The 18,974-nt window shown below is 43.3% G+C and overlaps 1 long non-coding RNA gene across 1 annotated transcript; it reads left to right on the top strand.

The window, feature by feature from the left end:
• Positions 1-300: 300 nt before the first annotated feature.
• Positions 301-12,917, top strand: LOC141994489 (uncharacterized). Its single transcript, XR_012641141.1, has 3 exons — positions 301-437; positions 8,545-8,629; positions 12,719-12,917. It is a non-coding gene; the product is annotated as an uncharacterized LOC141994489 (long non-coding RNA).
• The last annotated feature ends 6,057 nt before the right edge of the window (positions 12,918-18,974 follow it).

Below are 18,974 nucleotides of genomic sequence, written 5' to 3'. Positions count from 1 at the left end.
CTGAGGGGGCCAGGAGAGACCAGGCTCTGAGGGGGGGAGGCCCAGGCTCTGAGGGGCCAGGGGGTACTGGACTCTGAGGGGGGCAGACGTGACCAGGCTCTGAGGAGGGTGGGGTGCCCCAGGTCCAGGGGGGAGAGGGTACTGGGCTCTGAGGGGGGCAGGAGGGACCAGGGTCTTATCGGGGTGGGGTGCCCCAGCCCCTTGGGGTGCCCCAGGCTGTGAGAGGGGCAGGAGGGCCAAGCTGTGAGTGGAGCAGGGGGGCCCTGGCCCTAAGCGGAGCAGGGAGCACAGAAGGGCCCACTGGTCTAGGGGTGTCAGGCTTTAAGATAGGCAGGGCAGGCTGGAGGCCCCAAAATTATACCACTACAGGATTCTCCAGTATCTTTCAATCTGTTTAGTTTATCAAAAAGAAGACTGAGAGATTACTTGATTATAAGGTATAAATACATTCATGGGGACTGTGAAGCTTAATTCCATCACATTTATAAATGGTTTTTAAGATTTTCAGATGGAAGGTGCCATAGAAAATCAATGTATTATTATTAATAATACAAGAACGATCAAAATTATTGAAATATGTATTTAGAGTCCTCAAACACCACAGCAACACCAATGTAACATGTAGTGTTTGCACCATTCATGTTGATTGCTGTTGATTATTTTATTTTATTTTTGTAATTGTGATTTGGTGTTTAATCAAACAGAGATAAACAGCTCAGACAATAGGAACTATAACAACTCACACACACATATTCAGTGACTTTATGGAATGCTTCCATTGGAAGTATGCAGCAGCATAATACTTAACTCACTTCTTCTGACAGCAGTGCAATTCCTAGGCAGAGATAAAAATAGTAGGCATGACACACAAAGTAGTCATTTTTCAGAGTGGTAGCCATGTTAGTCTGTATCAGCAGAAAGAACAAGAAGCATTTGTGACACCTTAGAGACTAACAAATTTATTTGAGCATAAGCTTTCATGGGCTAAAGCCCACTTCATCAGATGCATGTAGTGGAAAATATAGTAGGAAGATATAGATACACACAGAGAACATGAAAAAATGGGGGTTGCCATACCAGCTCTAACTAGACCAATCAATTAAGGTGCACTATTATCAGCAGGAGAAAAAAAACTTTTGTAGTGATAATCAGGATGGCCCATTTCAAACAGTTGACAAGAAGGTGTGAGTAACAGTAGGGGGAAAATTAGCATGGGGAATTAGTTTTTACTTTGTGTAATGACCATCCACTCCCAGTCTTTATTCAAGCCTAATTTACTGATGTCCAGTTTGCAGATTAATTCCAGTTCTGCTGTTTCTCTTTGGAGTCTGTTTTGAAGTTTTTTTGTTGAAGAATTGTGACTTTTAGGTCTGTAATTGAGTGACCAAAGAGATTGAAGTGTTCTCCAACTGGTTTTTCAATGTTATAATTCTTGACATCTGATTTGTGTCCATTTATTCTTTTACGTAGAGACTGTCCTGTTTGACCAATATACGTGGCAGAGGGGCATTGCTGGCACATGATGGCATATATCACATTGGTAGATGTGCAGGTGAATGAGCCTCTGATAGTGTGGCTGATGTGATTAGGTCCCATGATGGTGTCCCTTGAATAGATATGTGGACAGAGTTGGCAACGGGCTTTGTTGGAAGGATAGGTTCCTGGGTTAGTGTTTTTGTTGTGTGGTGTGTGGTTGCTCATGCATATTTGCTTCAGGTTGGGAGGCTGTCTTTAAGCGAGGACTGGCCTGTCTCCCAAGATCTGTGAGAGTGAGGGATCGTCCTTCAGGATAGGTTGTAGATTCTTGATGATGCACTGGAGAGGTTTTAGTTGGGGGCTGACAGTGATGGCTAGTGGAGTTCTGTTACTTTCTTTCTTGGGCCTGTCCTGTAGTAGGTGACTTCTGGGTACTCTTCTGGCTCTGTCAATTTGTTTCTTCACTTCAGAAGGTGGGTATTGTAGTTGTAAGAACACTTGATAGAGATCTTATAGGTGTTTGCCTCTGTCTGAGGGGTTGGAGCAAATGCGGTTGTATCTTAGAGCTTGGCTGTAGACAATGGATCGTGTGGTGTGGTCTGGATGAAAGCTGGAGGCATGTAGGTAAGTATAGCAGTCAGTAGGTTTCCGGTATAGGGTGGTGTTTATGTGACCATCACTTATTAGCACTGTAGAGTCCAGGAAGTGGATCTCTTGTGTGGACTGGTCCAGGCTGAGGTTGATGGTGGGATGGAAATTGTTGAAATCATGGTGGAATTCCTCAAGGGATTCTTTTCCATGGGTCCAGATGATGAAGATGTCATCAATGTAGCTCAAGTAGAGTAGGGGCGTTGGGGGATGAGAGCTGAGGAAGCGTTGTTCTAAGTCAGCCATAAAAATGTTGGCATACTGTGGGGCCATGCGGCTAGCCATAGCAGTGCCGCTGACTTGAAGGTATACATTGTCCCCAAAAGTGAAATAGTTATGGGTGAGGACAAAATCACAAAGTTCAGTCACGAGGTAGTCATTGTTACAATCTGCACAGATCATACCTGCCTTCTTATTGCTTGTTTTATTAGCAGAACACAGTGAAGATAACCTACTGAAGAAATAGACATAGTCAACAAGGACTTTACAGTTGGATAATAGCACACCATGGGAGACACATCTCCACCAGTACAGGCAATGGTGCATACTGCCTACCATCCTACTCAAGATAGGTCAGGTGAGATCAGTTTAGTGAGAAACTGTGAAAGAAAAACCAGGATACCACAAGAAGTTGTGCTGGTGATTCAGGATATGGTGCTCTTCCTTCTGAATCAGTACCAAAATAATACCCTAGCCTCATGTTATGAGCCACAGTGCTGTTGATTTTTCTTCCTTTCACATGAAACATAGAAGAGAATACCTGACCATTTGTGGTCATTAAAGATCTCATTGCACTTTTTGCAAATCCAGTGTTAATCTCTATCCTGGCCAGATTCCAGCCTGGGTCTGTTATTTGTTGTTGTTGTTGTTATTATTATTTCTAGATGTTCCAATCAGGATTAGTGTCCCATTGTTCAAAGTGCTATACACATATATAATGAAAACATGGTCCCTGCCCTAAAGAATTTACAATCTAACTATATGACAAAAGGCAACAGGTGGATACAACAAAGAGAGGGGTGGAGTGGGGTCGGAGCACAAGGTAACAGTAACCTCTTCAGCTGAATACAGGATTCCCCTTCATTTTACAATTCACTGTTGATCTCAGTTACACTAATGTTAATATGGAGTAATTTCAGTGCAGTTACCATGGCTTTACACTACTGGAACAGAGGAAGCTCTTGCTTCACCTAGTCGAAAAAGATAAGCCATTTGCAGCTCTGCTTCTGAGAGTTCTGGAGGCTCTGCTTTTGTGTTCTGATCATTGTAGGGTAGGGGGTATAGCAGTCATCACTGGATGAAATCCTGCCTATTGAAATCAATGGGATTTTGACCACTGACTTTGGTGGAGCTAGACTTTCACTTGTGTCTTGTTGGAACTATTTGGTCTATTACAGGGTTGGTCTGGTGATGAGATTGAGAGGAGTATTTCGCTCATATTTGTCCTTTTAACAGGCCAAGTTCTCAAAAGCAAAATAAATTAAATTCATGGTGGAAATATTTTCAAACGACAAAAAATAAGGCAACAAGAAATCATTCAAATGCTAATCCCAGTGACAGCTTTACTTCTGGACAGCATCCTCCACAAAATAACTAGGTCTGAGTCTGGGAAGAAAGCACCTGGACTATGGTGCACCAATGGATCAGTGGACTTTAATCATTGTGAACAATCAAACCAGCACCTACTACCCCATGCCATTTCAAGTAGTTGAATTGGTTTGGACAATACCAAATTTCACTATGGATATTCAATGGACACACAATATGGACAGGAGAACACAAAGATTACAAGAGCAACTTGCTGCAAGTGCCAACAGTTGGACACACTTACAATACACACTAAAGGATGGCGCTGACAAAATTTTAACCCTGTCAAAGGAGGAGAAGCAGTGTTTTTGGTGGTGGCAGGATGTTGAACCATACTGCAGTGGTCAGGACTTTCGGTGTTGCTGTGGATTATCATAACAGCTGGTGTATTGTTAACTGTATTTGTGTTACATTGCATATGGAAACAATCAAGGGGGGCACAACCCCCTAGAGAACAGCCACTAACTATAACCTATAAGTAATGTAGTAAGCCTCCCCCCCCACCCACTGTACTAGACAACCTGGACCCAATCTTCTCATGCCCACTATATGGGAAGTCTGGAACACTAATTGGAATAGGTATGGTATGCCCATACAAGAGAAGGTGCAGGGCACAGTACTACACAAGGGGCAGTGGGACAGACGGAGCATTGACACCTTCCACCTTGATGCCTGGGCCTGTCAGGAAGTGTGTCACCATATGTCCTATGCTTTTCCAGGGATACCTGGGCAGGAGGATTCTTCCCTCTCCCCCCCACCCCTCACAAAAAAAGGGGTGGCGTGTTAGGATATAGACATGCAGGCCTGCCTGTAAAGGCCTATACTTTAAGAACTTAGGTGTATTTTTATCACTTAGCTAGTTATAGAGGTATAAAACAAAGAATCAAAATCACAGTCTGCCTGTGTATGGGCCTTCTCTCACTAGGATAGTCTGAGGCCTGGTTCTTAGGCTAAGGCCTTTGGCTAAGCAGCAGAGGCAGCCATAAACTGGGAAGCTTATGGTCACATCCTCACATTCCAAACTAGTCACATTGAAATAAGGTGCTATTGGGCTGTTAGGAATACAATCCTGTCCTGATAATGCCTATCACCACCAGATAAAGATGGTTAAAGAAAACTTAGTTTGATAGCATCCTGTCTGGCAAGAAATCACTTCTCAATAGTTGTGGTTGTGAAACCCTCATTTCTGTATGTTTTATCTTTATGGCCCCCACTTTTCTATTGTTAATCTGGTTCTCGAATTTTTTCTGTCTGCTGTATAATTAATTTTGCTTGGTGTCAGTTAATTAGGGTAGTGGGATATAATTGGTTACAGAATTATGTTACAATATGTTAGGATTGGTTAGATAGACTTCAGTAAAATGATTGGTTAAGGTATAGCTGAGAATATTACTATATAAATTAAGGGCAAGCAGGAAGTAAATTGGGATTCGAAAATAAGGAAAAAGGAACTTTGATTTAAGCTTGCTGGAAGTTCACCCCAATAAACATTGAATTGTTTGCACCTTCAGACTTCGGGTATTGTTGCTCTCTGTTCATGTGAGAAGGACGAGGGAAGTGGGAGGGTGAAGGAATAAGCCTTCTAACAATGAGATTGAGAGGAGGATTTGGCTCATATTTGTCCTTTTAACAGGCCAAGTTCTCAAAAGCAAAATAAATTCATGGTAGAAATATTTTCAAACTACAAAAAATAAGGCAACAAGAAATCATTAAAATGCTTATCCCAGTGACAGCTTTACTTCTGGGCATCCTCCTCCACAGAATAACTAGGTCTGAGTCTGGGAAGAAATCATCTTGTTCATCTCAAGAAAAATCCCAATCAGTTTAGCTTGGTGTCTTTCCCATGATCTTTCCTTCTGTTGAATTTCCAGTTGCTTAGCTCTCACAGCTTGTTTAACTAGATTTAGAAGGAATCTTTTCAGTTATTGATTCCTCTCTGTTCAAATCTGGGATTCAAGATACTTGGGCAGCCAAGTAAAAGTTTGCATTCCATCCAATCCATTTAAAAGTATGTTGTAATAGACATGAATGATACTGCAAACTAGGGTCAGGATTAACTGCAGTAGTCTACCCACTTTTGGTGCCTTTAATCTTGTGCTCTATATTTTTATTAAATGCTTAGGGTCAAATTATGACCATTCCAGAGGTATGAACTAGGGTTTGGAGAGAATGCAAAGAGCATAAAGGTGAATTCAGAAATAAATGGAATATAGCATGGCATTAGAATAGAGATGTATCTATCTAATGTATCTAGTGTTTATTATACACCAATGTCTGTGGTATGAGTGCTACCAGATCATCAAATCATACAAACAGGCCACAGACTCATGAGTCAAGATAGGAGTCAAGTTTGCAGTCTTGAAGATGAGGAGGAGGAGCTTGAATGTGATACAGAAAAAAGAGTGGAAAGCCAATGAAAGGATTTGCGGGGGAGGGGAGAGGAGTTTGGCTTGATTGACGCTGCAGGAAAAATGATATCTTTAGCATCAGTGTTTTGGATTGATTGGAGTTGGGAGAGGTGAAATGCAGAGAGGCCAGGAAGAAGATTGCTGCGGTTGATGCAAAAGAAGCCCACGGTTTTATTAGCAGAGATGGAAAAGAAAGGACAGACAGCTTATGCACTATTGACTGTGTCTCCCAGAAGTGCTGGGATTCTTGGGCAACAGCTGCAAGATGGCCTCAAAAGGGCACACCATGCCCACACAGCAGGTCATAAGTGAAAGCTCCTCACTAATACAGACTCTGAGTTTGGCTGTCTCATCATAGTTCTAGTGGACAAGTGGGCACATCACAAAACCACCAGCACAACTGGTACAGATTGGGGTCCACGTTTTCAGTCTCAGCAGTGCAGCCAAGGATTCTCTGAGGCATGGCGGCTGAGCTCTCCTCTCAGCCCTGGAGATGAACCCTTCAGGGGTATGTGCCTTCATGAATGGAGGGAGGAATCTTACACTGGCGCTAACAATGGTATAGCCATTCTGTACATATTATTATTCTTTACATTGAAGTAGCACATAGAAGCCCCAGTTACAGACTAGGATCCTATTGTGCCAGGTGTTGTATGAACACAGAACAAAAAAGATGGTTGCTGCCTTGAAGAGCTGACAATCTAAACAGAGACCTTCAGCCTCCAGCCCTGATCACTAAAGCCCTGTTCATTCGATGAAGTGAGCTGTAGCTCACGAAAGCTTATGCTCAAATAAATTTGTTAGTCTCTAAGGTGCCACAAGTCCTCCTGTTCTTTTTGCAGATACAGACTAACATGGCTGCTACTCTAAAGAAACACAGTGTTTTTCAGTAGATCAAAAGTAACTGCTCAAGAGAGTCAGAAATGTATGTCTGCCAAGACCAGAATATAATCAGGAGAGAGACAGATGGATCCACCTCTCAAAATATTGCAGACAGAGACAAAGAAGGGTGTAATGTAGCAAAATGTCTGTTTTAATGCTCCTCATAAATGTCAGTCAGTGATAATATGCAAACAGCACTAAATAATAATTGCCATTAATATTGTTGTTTGATGTTAATTAACTTCCATGCTTCTCATCCTTTGCGATACCACAACCCTCTTTTCCTATTGGGAACACCCTGAGAGCCCCTCCCATTTAACAATATGGGAAAATCAGTTGGGTTGCAATTCACAGTTTGAGAAAACAATTAATTAATATGTTGTATTTGCATAGTTCCTTTCATCCAAGGATCCCACCTGGGACAAAAATCATTATTTTGTAGGGAAGATGGGTAAAGGATCATTATTTTCATTTCACAGATGGGGAAACCGAGGAACAGAGAGAATAACTGAACTGCCCAAAGTCACATAGTGACTCAATGGCAAAGCAGAGGACCAGTCATCTAACCACTAGACACACTGCCTTTAGCTTTAACAACTCAAATTCTAAAGGCCTGGTCCAATGCCCATTAAAGTCAATGGAAGTCTAATAATTTTGAATCAGGTCCCACATGCAGAAAAATGAAAGAGAGAGACAGAAACATTTTTTAAAAACCCAAGAACATATTATTTTAAATCATCTGTTGAAAACCATGATACCTTGCATGAGGACTCTAGCTTACTGAGTAGTTAATGCAATATGAAGTGCTGTTGCTATGGTGGTCCCAGGATATTAAAGAGACAAGGTGGGTGAGGTAATACCTTTTATTGGACCAACTTCTGGTGGTGAGAGAAACAACAGAAGTTGGTCCAATAAAAGATATTATATTACCCACTTTGTCTCTCTAGTTAATGTAATGTCTTACTCAGACCTCAAGGCGGTGCTCTGACACTTTCTGCACACCATACTCTGTGTTCTGTCCTGTGAATACAAGTTAGAATATCTATATATACTCTGTTTAAAATGAAAGGCATTTGCAAACATGAAAGATCCTCGCATTCTTTGAAATCCTGGTAAAATGAAACAGTGATACAGGACTCACACAGTAGAGTAAGGCCTTGTGGCATACACAAATGATTGGATGTATCCATCTTCTGGAAAGGAGTTAACCATCATAAGTGTATACGAAACTCATCTGTTGATTTTACCTGATCACAGAGTATCATCTTAAAGATCCATTTGTTAGTTCACACACCTAGGAAACAGCTCCTCCCCCCTCTCTTCTTCATTTCCTGTCTCTCTATCTGTGATTTCCACTCTGTCTTTCTCTGCTACTCATTCTTTTTCTACCTGTCTCTCTGCCTCCATCCCTCTCTCCCCACTTCCATCCATCTGTCCATCTGTTTCTGCCCGATACACTGATCTTTTCTCAGGTCCTCCATTTAGAGTTTTAATATAGCCATTTCTGCAAAGCTATTTCCCCCAAATTTCCATCTGTTGACAGGTTTTACAGAAAAAGATGTTCTGAAAGCAGATGGATATTAACTCACAACAGCTGGGCCAAGGAATGATGTTCTCTTCCATTTTAGGTAAATTCCTTTCCTTATCTACCTCGAGTGAATTTAGTTCTGGCACTGAACTGGCATCCTTGAAAACTTCAGCTCTGGGTACATTGTGGGCAGCAGCAGTGCATGCTTCCTTCACATTGCCTTGTTAATATGCATCCAAACTGGTCTCTGTTGGCAGAGACCAGTGACTGAATGGGCCCATGGAGATTGAATTACCTTCTCACACCATCATTCACTCCATCATTCAAACCCTCAATCTTGGAGTTGTTTTTGACTCCCCCCCTTTATTTTGCCCCACACAACCAGATCATATCCCAGTCCTGCCACTTCTTCCTTTCTCAGCATCATCAAGATCCATCCTTTCCTTTTCCTGACATCACTATTGCCAAATCTCTAAGGCCATGTCTACACTACCACTTTTGTCGGTATAACTTATGTCGCTCAGGGATGTGAAAAAACATAAGTTACACCAACATAAGTTACACCGACAGAAGAACCGATGAGCTTCTCCCGCAGACATAGCCTCCACTGCTTGCGGAGGTGGTTTTATTATGCCAACAGGAGAGTTCTCTCCTATCAACATAGACCAGCTACACAAGCGATCTTACAGTGGAGCAGCTGCATCGGTACAGTTGTGTTGCTATAAGCTCTCTAGTGTAGACATGGCCTAAGGGCTTGTCTACACATACAGCACTGCAGCTGCACCACTGTAGCACTTTAGTGAAGACACTACTATGCCAACAGGAGAGCTTCTCCCATCGGCGTAGTTAATCCACCTCCCTGAGAGGCAGTAGCTATGTCAATGGGAGAAGCTCTCCCATTGACATTGCGCTGTCTTCAGTATTAAGGCAGTATAACTATGTCGCTCAGGGGTGTGGACTATTCACACCCCTGGGCAATGTAGGTATACCGATAAAGGTCTGTAGTGTAGACCTGGCCTTAGAGTTGGCCCTCACCACTTCTGCTGTGCCAATGCCTCAACCTTGCCTGCCTATTTATCAGCTTCTCATACAGTTACCTCTGCATCTTCTTCCATATGTCCCCCGAGCACGGTTCAACTTCCACAAGTTCACCCTCAAGGCAGTACTCTGTTTGCACGTAATCACCTTTTAAAGACTCACTTCTGCTATGCTGCCTATAGTGAATCAAGTTGACATATATATAAATTGTATATAATTTGCCTTTTGTTCCCGTTCCCTTCCCCCTAATTTCTGTCTGTTTGTCCTTAAATTGTGAGAGTGCCTCCAGGACTTTCCTTCCTGAGTGTTTAGAAAGCTCCCAGCAGATAAGAGATACTACTGTAAATTATTAGTAGTATATAATTAGGCTCGGAAGAATTAATTTTTTTTTGTAATTTTGATGGATAATATCCATGTTGATTTTTAAGCATTTTTTAAAATGTTTATCTATTTAAATTTTCAGTTTCACAGTGGGTTCCAGGAGGCTCCCTGCAAATCCGAGGGGCGCCGAGATACCAGATCCCTATGGGTACTAAGTGTGGGGAAGGCTGCACTAGCCGGGCAGACACTCCCATCCCCACAGTGTCCTTGCCCTGTTTGATTACAATTGATGGATGTTTTATTTAGTTTATTTCTGTGTGTATGGAGAATTTGATTTTTAAGTACAATATAATATAGAATCCTACCAAGGCTATATATAATAAGTAGGGCTTCTGACTGTAGGTTTTAACCAACAAACACCAATTAACCCCCCACCAGATAGAGAAAAATGAAATCAGTGTTTATCCAATAAACACCAGAAATGCTTAGTCAATTCATGTTAATATCACCTCTTTCCAGTGCAGTTTGTTTACATAGGCAATGTCCCTGCTCTGTACCTAAGGGCTTGTTTACATAGAGCAGTAATGAGCACTATAGGGGGTGTGATTTCTAAACTGCACTAATGTGTTGCACATTAATTGGTCTGTGTAGACCCTCCTTGTGCACACTAAAGGTTCCCTAGTTTGCTTTAATGTAGTGCTGTTTCAAACAGTACTACATGTATATAAAAAGAGAAAGCCCCCCCCAACCCCCAATTTTTGGACATATATATAGAACTTAAAACATGTTCAAAATAAATCCTGAATAATTAAATTAATAAACCCTCCAAAACAGAAGCCCTATGTGATAGGGTGTTAACCCCACACAGGGCCTGAAAGGGTTAATGTGGGCCTGTGAGGCCAATTAGGGTACTTGGCTGTACCTGGAGGGAGAATCAGATTTAACTGAATAAGAGTTCTGATGGGTTGGAATAGGCTGGATTGTAAAGCCAGGAAGTTTGCACAGAAAAAGGCTGCAGGGAGAGAGTCTTCAGTCACTCTCTAGGAGCTGAGAGGAGGGGGAGGTGAAAACCCAGGAGGGAGAATAAACCTGGGGTTTTAGCCCTAGAAGAAGGATCAACCCCAGAGAAATTGTGGGGAAAAGAATCCTGAGAAGGCTAGATAGGAAGAAGCCCAGGGAAACAGTAGCAAGGGATAGGTCTGTGCAGACCTTGGCTGCATGTATAGGCAACCCAGAGTAGAGGGTGGACCTGGCTTCCCATATCAGCCACTGGGAAGTGGCCCAGGAGCGCTGGAGATGCCAACCAGACAGCTGGTCTTGTTACTCTGGAAAGGGAGGACTATAGTGACCTAGCCAGAGGGCTGAGTCATGAAGAAGGAGCACCCTGAGCCCTGGAGAGAGAGGGGTCACACGGTGCAAGGAAGGGGGTGTCAGACTTGAGTGGAGCTAATCCCCAGAGGTGGCCACAGGAAGGCACCTCTCAGGGTGAGTGAACCCTGTCACACCCTAGTAATAAGCAAGGAGGATCAGGTCAGGAGAACAAAATCAGATGGATGTGATTAATTTCAGCCGCAGCCTTTTCAGATTTTTATTTCTGACATCTTAATGCAGTGGCTTTTGTAGATGACCCCTAGGGGCCTGTCAAACCATAGGTACACAAGAAAATAAAGAACTGTGTGTGCATACCTGCAAGCACACACACACACACATAAAGGAAAAGTTGCCCACCACAGTTTTGGAAAAGTTGTTAAAATGCTATCCCCTCTCAGAGAAGCAAAGGCATAGGTCTGATCAAAGGCTGACAATATGGAATCCACACTGATAGATCAATACGTGGGTGGGATCCTTAGTCTAGAAGAAATATATTGTAGACTGATGGTGTCTGGCATTTAGGCAAAGTGATGGATAGTAAGAAGGAAGTGCTTGAGCTCTTTCTCTCTTCCATCAGTGTAGGGTCTTAAGCTGTAGCCTGTGTTCTCCCCAGTGCTGCTCTGTATGAAACCACATCCAGCCCAGCCTCTCAGGGTATGTCTAAACAGCATACCCTGGGATCTGACTCAGGTTTAAGCCCAAACCTCCCTTCTATCCAGACAGAAATTAGTTTGACTTAGGCCAGCAGCCACTCTACTCAGGACCACAGACCCTGCTAGGGGTAGGTCAGAGCCCAAGTCCCTTTGTAACATGAGTCAAAGCCCAGGCTTTTTGCAGTGTGGACACGGCTCAAGCCCAGGTCCCCAAAATCAGGTGTGGAGAGTCTGACAGCAATATCCCACAAGCCCCTGGGGCTGAGCTTCCCAGTACTTGAATTCCAAAACTTGCCACTCACTTCCCAGGAACCAGAAGCAACCTCCTGGTTCAAATGTAGCAGCTCAGCATTTAACCCTTCATTTCCATGTGGGCTGCTCAGCTGGAAACACAATCAACGCTGACACGTATTAGCTATGGACAGCAGTACGATGAAGTTCTAACTGGCCAGAGGAACACAGCCAAATTCTGGTTAATCTCTGGTGCAAGGCAAGCAAAACATACGACGTTAGCAACAGTTCGAGAAACGGTCATGTCTACAAAACTATATCCAAGAAGCTGGCAGCACTGGGGATTGGCTGGATAACAAAACAACACAGATAATACATCAGGCAGCTGAAGACAGAATACCACAAAGTCAAGGATGCCAACAGCACCCGCTGAGAACTCTCCATATTCATGTCTCTTTTATGAGAAATACAATTGGTTACCTGGAAGTGTAGCGAGCACTGAACCCACAGTGGTGCATAAGAGTCTCCTGAGCAGGGATGGCGACCTTATTAACTCTCCCCTGCCCCCATCACAGGCACCACTGGAGGAGAGACAGCCACTAGATGAAGGGCAAGAAGTGACTCTGGAGCTGAGGCCAGCAACCGAAGAGGTTATGCCGCTAGAGCAGCTACCGCACATCCTGGGTCTGTACTTGGAGGACCTATTTGGGAATGGCCATGGGGTGCAGCCTGCTGAGGAACCGGCATCAGAACAAGCACCAGAGCAGGAGCCGGATCCTGGTAAGTTTCTGCTGCCATATTTATTGTTATTAATATATAGATGGGAGGAATTTCTGGCTAGTGAGCCTGTTAACTTATTTATACAAGACAGGATTTTTGTATGCTGCCATTCAGGGTGGAACTCAAGCCATTTGCCTAGTACTCCCCACCCCCTTCCCACAATGCCAGTGGGATTCAAAATGCAAGCTGCAAAAAGAAGAAGAAGAACTTAATGAGCATTTTTCCTAAAATTGTTACTAGTTAATCACTGATTTTTATACTTACGGTTTGGGGCTCCACAATTCATAGCCTCATGTACCTCTCCCATCTAATACAGAGTACCTTATAAACTGGCTACACACACACTGTTCCTAATTATTGTGTGGGATTTGTCCCCAATAGCAGTGAAAAAGCAGAATGCCAAAGCAAAATACTTGTCTTTATACCTACAAAAATGCTTGCTCGATGGGGAAAAAATGTATATTTGGCGCTAAACTGAAAATAAACAGAATTTAAACACCTGGACAAACTGGGTGGAAAATGCTACCTCATCAGAATGGTAACTTTTCATGTCCACTTTGCACGGGGATAAATAACTATATAAGGTGCAGGGAAATGAACAATCAGACCCCTGGCTTTTACTCATGTAGTTCCCTTGTGGTTGTGTTCTTCACTGAGTGAGATTCCCTTTGGTGACTCATTGATCCAGATCAAGCCAAAGTTCTACATTTATTATTTTGCTAGGTACTAACTATTCTGAACTAGCTAGCTTTGCTTCTTCCAACCCTGATTGATTGTTTGTTTGTTTGTTTGTTTTAACTAAGCCTTGATGCTTGGGAAAAATGTTCTAATAAATTCACCATCATGCAACAACTGGTGTCTTTTTTAATAGTGAACTAACAGAGAAACATTCCAGTTTCCCAGTTCATGTCCCATTTTACCAACGTAACACATATCAACTCATTTCTTATACGAGTGATGTAGACCACATAGGCAGGGTGCAAAAAAGGACACTGGTGGACCCAACTCTCATGTACACCACTCTGGCAGTGCACAGGGTGTAAATATAAGCTAGATTTACAATAAAGTAGAGCTGGTTGAAAAATGGATTTTTCAGTCCTGCAAAAATAATTGAGAATTCAAAAAACATTCCTCCTAATTCAGGATGAAAAGGCAAAATGTTGAATTATTTTGTGAAAAAAAATCTGAAAAAAATTAGTTTGGGGACAATCAAAATGTTTCTCTTCAGTGAATTTGAAATGTTTCTTTGCAGTTTCAACCCTTTTTATTTATTTTATTATAAAATACCTTTTGAAATGAAAAGTTGTTTTGAGATGAAAAATTGAAACTTCATTCCTAAAATGTCAAAAAGGCCATTTCAGCATTTTCAAAACTTTTTTTCAATTTTTTAAAAAATATTTTTGCCAAAATTGATACAATTTTGTGAAAAATGTCAATTTTTACTACATGGCATTTTCTGATGGAAAACTGTTTTGATGAAAATTTTCTGACCAGCTCTACTGTCAAGCCCCTTTACACTGTTGGAGTAGTGTAAAGGGGATAGTGTAAAGAAGAATTGCCCTCTCTCTCTCTTTCAGTCTCTCTGTCACACACACACTCTGTAAATAAGGATTATCTTGAGCTCTGCTATTTTCCGCTCATGCTGGAGATGACCTGGCATAGATCAACTGGCTAATTGAAACATAAGCCTGTACAACTGAAGTAACCTGCTTCCATTGCGCAGTGAGCAGTCATGCTCAATGGTATTACTTGCAGTTACTGGACTACTGGGAATCAAGGACCTGTTTAAAAGGGCTGTACAAATACAAATGTAGTAACCCTTGCATGTCAGCATTATTGGTAGAGATTCTAGGGTGCTTTAGGCAGAAACATTGTACAGGACTGATTCTACTCCTGGCTTTGCCATGGACTTGGTCAAGCTACTTCCTCTTTCTGTGTGCCTCAGTTTCCCAACCTGCAATGTAAAAATTGGGTCTACCTCACAGGAGGGTCATAAGCCTTAATTTATTACTCTCTGTAAAGTGCTTTGAGATCTTCAGATGAAAGTATTAAAGAAACTCAAAAAGGAGGAGAATCAAAAGGCAGTTAGGAGTCTAAATGCCACTGAAAGTCAATGGCAAATTGGGTGCCTAACTCCCATTGGTGCCTTTGAAAATACCTCCAGAACTATTAGTGCTGTATTCATCATTGGGCAGAGAGAGGGGTAATCTAGTAGTTTAAGAGTGGGGGTGAGAATTAGGAAATCTTGAGTTGTTTTATGTGGCTTATAATTAACAATTATTAATTTATATTTCAAATGTAGTATTAATCAGTATGGGCTAGTGAACTTTCCATGGCCCTCATTCAGCAAAGCACTTAAGCACATACTTGACTTTAAACACGTGCTTAACTCCCATTGACTACAGCAGGAGAAGGGGAGAGGAAAGATTACATTCAAAGTGAGGGGGAGAGGCAGGGAGGATCAGATGGGAAGGTCGCAGTCATTACAGTATGATGGGTGGAACTGAAGAAGGAGGGTGAGGTCTCAGGAAGGTCCTAGTTTGGTATGACACCTGGGGCTGAGGAATGCAAACCAGAGCAAGGCTGCTGCCTCAAACTGTGTCTCAACATGCTTGTTAATTATTAATTATTTATTAAGTATTATTTTTTTGTTTGTAATGCAGTAGGGCCTAGGAGCCACAGTCATGGCCCAGGACCACATTCTGCTAGGTTGTGTACAAACACAGAACAAAAAAATGGCCCCTGCCCCAAAGAGCTTACAATCTAAGAGACAATAGGTGGAGACAGACAGATAGGGAGCACAAGATCTCTTTCCTACAGCTCTGCCTGCCTGCTGCATCACTTATTGCTAATGAAACCTGGCAACAACGATTTGTCTGGAAGAAGTTCTGGAGCACAGTAACTTGCACAATAGGCACCGACTCCATGGGTGCTCCAGGGCTCAAGCACCCACCGAAAAAAATAGGGGATGCTCAGCACCCGCAGGACTGGATTAATCTTTTGTGGGCCCTGGGGGCGGAGAAGAGCACCACCGGCAAAACCAAAATTCAGCACCTGTGACTTGCACAGTGAACCACGTCACACAGACAGGAGTTTAGCCCAGCTGTGGACCTGGTAGAAGCAAATGAGTTATTACAACTGCTCAGCCAGAGATCTACTGGCCCTGGAGTAGGGCTCTCCAATGTGGATCCAGCCTTGGGAAAGACACAGGAAAGAAAAAACTAAAGGAGTCATGAATAGTGCATTGGCTCTCAGGTCACGTGAGGGGACCACCCAGGGAGACAAGTGCTCTGATGAACCCACAGGAGGCATCTACAAGCCAACAGATTCAGTGGAGAGTCAGAAAGTACCCAACATGAGTCTGTCGAGATGTCAAGCTTGCTGGAGAGCCCAAGGACAGAGAATCATCCTGAGGCCAACTCTGCAGGTTGAAAGAGACTCTGAGACTCAGCTTGCAAATTAATAAAGAACTCTTTCCTTACCTAGGCCTGCTTGCAGCAACACTTATAGCTGATGGAGCAGTCATTACAGCAAAATTGTCATTAATGTTGCTGATTACAGAATGGAGCCCTAGATGCCTGTGTGTTAGTAGCTTTGAACTGCTGGCATCTCTGTTTGAATTTTCTTTTTATTAGCAGGGTGAAGGGGACTCTTCCAAAATCTCTTGAACTCTTCTGGGTGGATTTGTTGCATGGGGACACCATGGCCACTCTGTGTCCCCTCCTGCATTGACTGTACCCATTATGCCGTGTGATATGGAAGGGGGTGAAGAAGACTGATTGTAAAGCACCAGGGAAGGGCATTCCTTAGGCATTTCCATTTGGAAGGATGATTGCATGGGAGCCCCTGTATTCTCATCCCTTCTGCCTCCCCCTAGCTTTTCCAGGGGGGATCGGAAGAGCAAGGTCAGGGAAGCAGCTGTTTTAATTGAACCTGAAACAAATTGATTCTTTTCCTGGGTTTATAGCAGCCAATTGGAAGTGAAGTGCTCCTGAGCCCCTACAGCAGTATGGTCCCAGAGGCAACTCCCTTGTCTCAGATGGTTTCCTAACCGCTCTTTCGCTGCTCATATCCTCTGCATGCATTAAGCAGTTTAATTTCATGCAAGATTAACGAGTGTATTATTATCACATGGAGTTTCTTTCCTCAGAGAGAAGAACACATTCGTTTATTTACTCGCCTTGAAGTGCTTCCCAGCAGATGAGGACTCCAACTAGTCTGGACAAGCCCTGATACCGCTAAACACTGGATCGCTGCCACACGTGGGACTATCAAATATTCAGCCACTTGAACATGACCTCTCTGTTGCCAGCAGGACAGATGCATTTAGGAGCACAGGGCTGATCCTGCAAAGTGCTGAGTGCCACTTGAAAAAATCAGCATGTTGTCAATTCCTGCTGGAGTCAATAGGAGCCAAGAACACTTATTTAGCACCTCACAAGGCACTGGGCACCTTTCAGTATCAGGCCCACAAAGTTTACCACACTGGATCAACCAATGTCCATCCATTGCAGCATCCTGTTTCCAGCACTGTCCAAAGCCTGATGATTCTGAGTAAGGCACAATGTCCCTAGTAATGCATCTAGCAAGTTGCGTGGCACTACAAATGGGTGGAAGGGGTTCATTCCTGACCTCTGGTTGGTTGATGCTCTGGAGAATGAGATATGATTACAAACGTTATAGGACCAAAGAAAGTCTCTTCTGAGTGCGTGTAAGTAACACAATTCTATATACTTTGAAATTATACCTGAAGTGCATGGCATGAAAAATACTAGGAGCTCCTTGAATCAAAGTACTGAGGCTTTATTGTGAGCTACACAACCACCAGCTTTATTGATCATGCCCACCCTGCCTGAGGGCTCACCCAACACTGACCAAACTCTCAAAGTCCTGTTCCCCACCGCAATGAGCGCTCAGTATAAGACCTGGCTTGGATTTGGGGGGGAGCTGGTTTCATAGATAGTTGGCCCAAAATCCTGGTTAGGATTGTGAAGTAGATTTCCCCAGAACATTACAGATACAAGCTAACAGGATCGGATGTGGCATATGTCCTCAAACAAGGAGCATATGGCTCATGCAGCAGGAATCAAGTCTCATACGGTTCAGCTTGATAACCCATGCCCAGGCTGCAATGTGATGACTGGCTGAGACCCGAGAAGGGATGATGTGACACAGAGATTGAGAGAGGCAGAGAGAGTGACCTTGTTGTATCATATGCTTTGACTTTCCGAATTACTCCAGAACAGGGTCACCTTGGATGAAAGAAAATAGACTGCATGTGGCAGACAAAATCTCAGGTTACTCTGCGCTCCTTACTTTCTCCCCACCCCAGCTCTCCGTTATTAATATGGTTCCTCTTCCCTGTCCCCTCTCTCTTCCTGGTCCTCCTTATTTTAACCAGTATGTTTGCCTGGAGCCATGCCACCTTGTGTGGGACTGTCAGTGCTCAGAGACTAAGCAGACTTGGGCCGGATCCGTATTTGGATGACACAGCATAAGGAGTGTTCAGGGACTGCAGGGAATGGTGTTGGTGAATCAGCAGGTGGCACTCTCTCCTCTGAGCCAATGAACCTATGTGGTGTCACGGGGCACTTTGTCACGCAGGCTTAGGTCGGACATACGCCCCAAGGTTGCGACCTCTTGTCATCATGAGGCAGGGCATGGCACTGTTTGTAAGAGTATAGGCTTACGTGTAGTTATTATATATGTTTGTGTGCTGTAGAGGTGTTAGCCTCAGTGCCCTAAGCAAATGCTTTCTAAGGAGTTTGCATTCCACAGCTTCATCTGGATACACTTCCTCTCCTGAAGCTCTTACCTTGTGGTGCTGAATGCTATCAAGCAACCTCTGCCTTCCTGGTTATGGGTGGGGGAGTCACCCTGAGAGGCGCCCTCACCAAGGTATCATGAGATTTACTTAATGGGTTTTATCGACTGCCACCTTTATTCCTTGTCCAGCTTCAACTGTTCAGCTCCTTTACCCTTTAGTTCATCCAAGTCCCACATCCTCTTCCTCAGTGACTTCATCCCACTCCTCTGCTACCTCTAACTTCC

This window comes from Natator depressus, chromosome 10, assembly GCF_965152275.1.
Source record: "Natator depressus isolate rNatDep1 chromosome 10, rNatDep2.hap1, whole genome shotgun sequence".
In the NCBI taxonomy this organism is placed as follows: domain Eukaryota; kingdom Metazoa; phylum Chordata; order Testudines; family Cheloniidae; genus Natator; species Natator depressus.
This window is presented reverse-complemented; position numbering and strand designations above follow the sequence as displayed.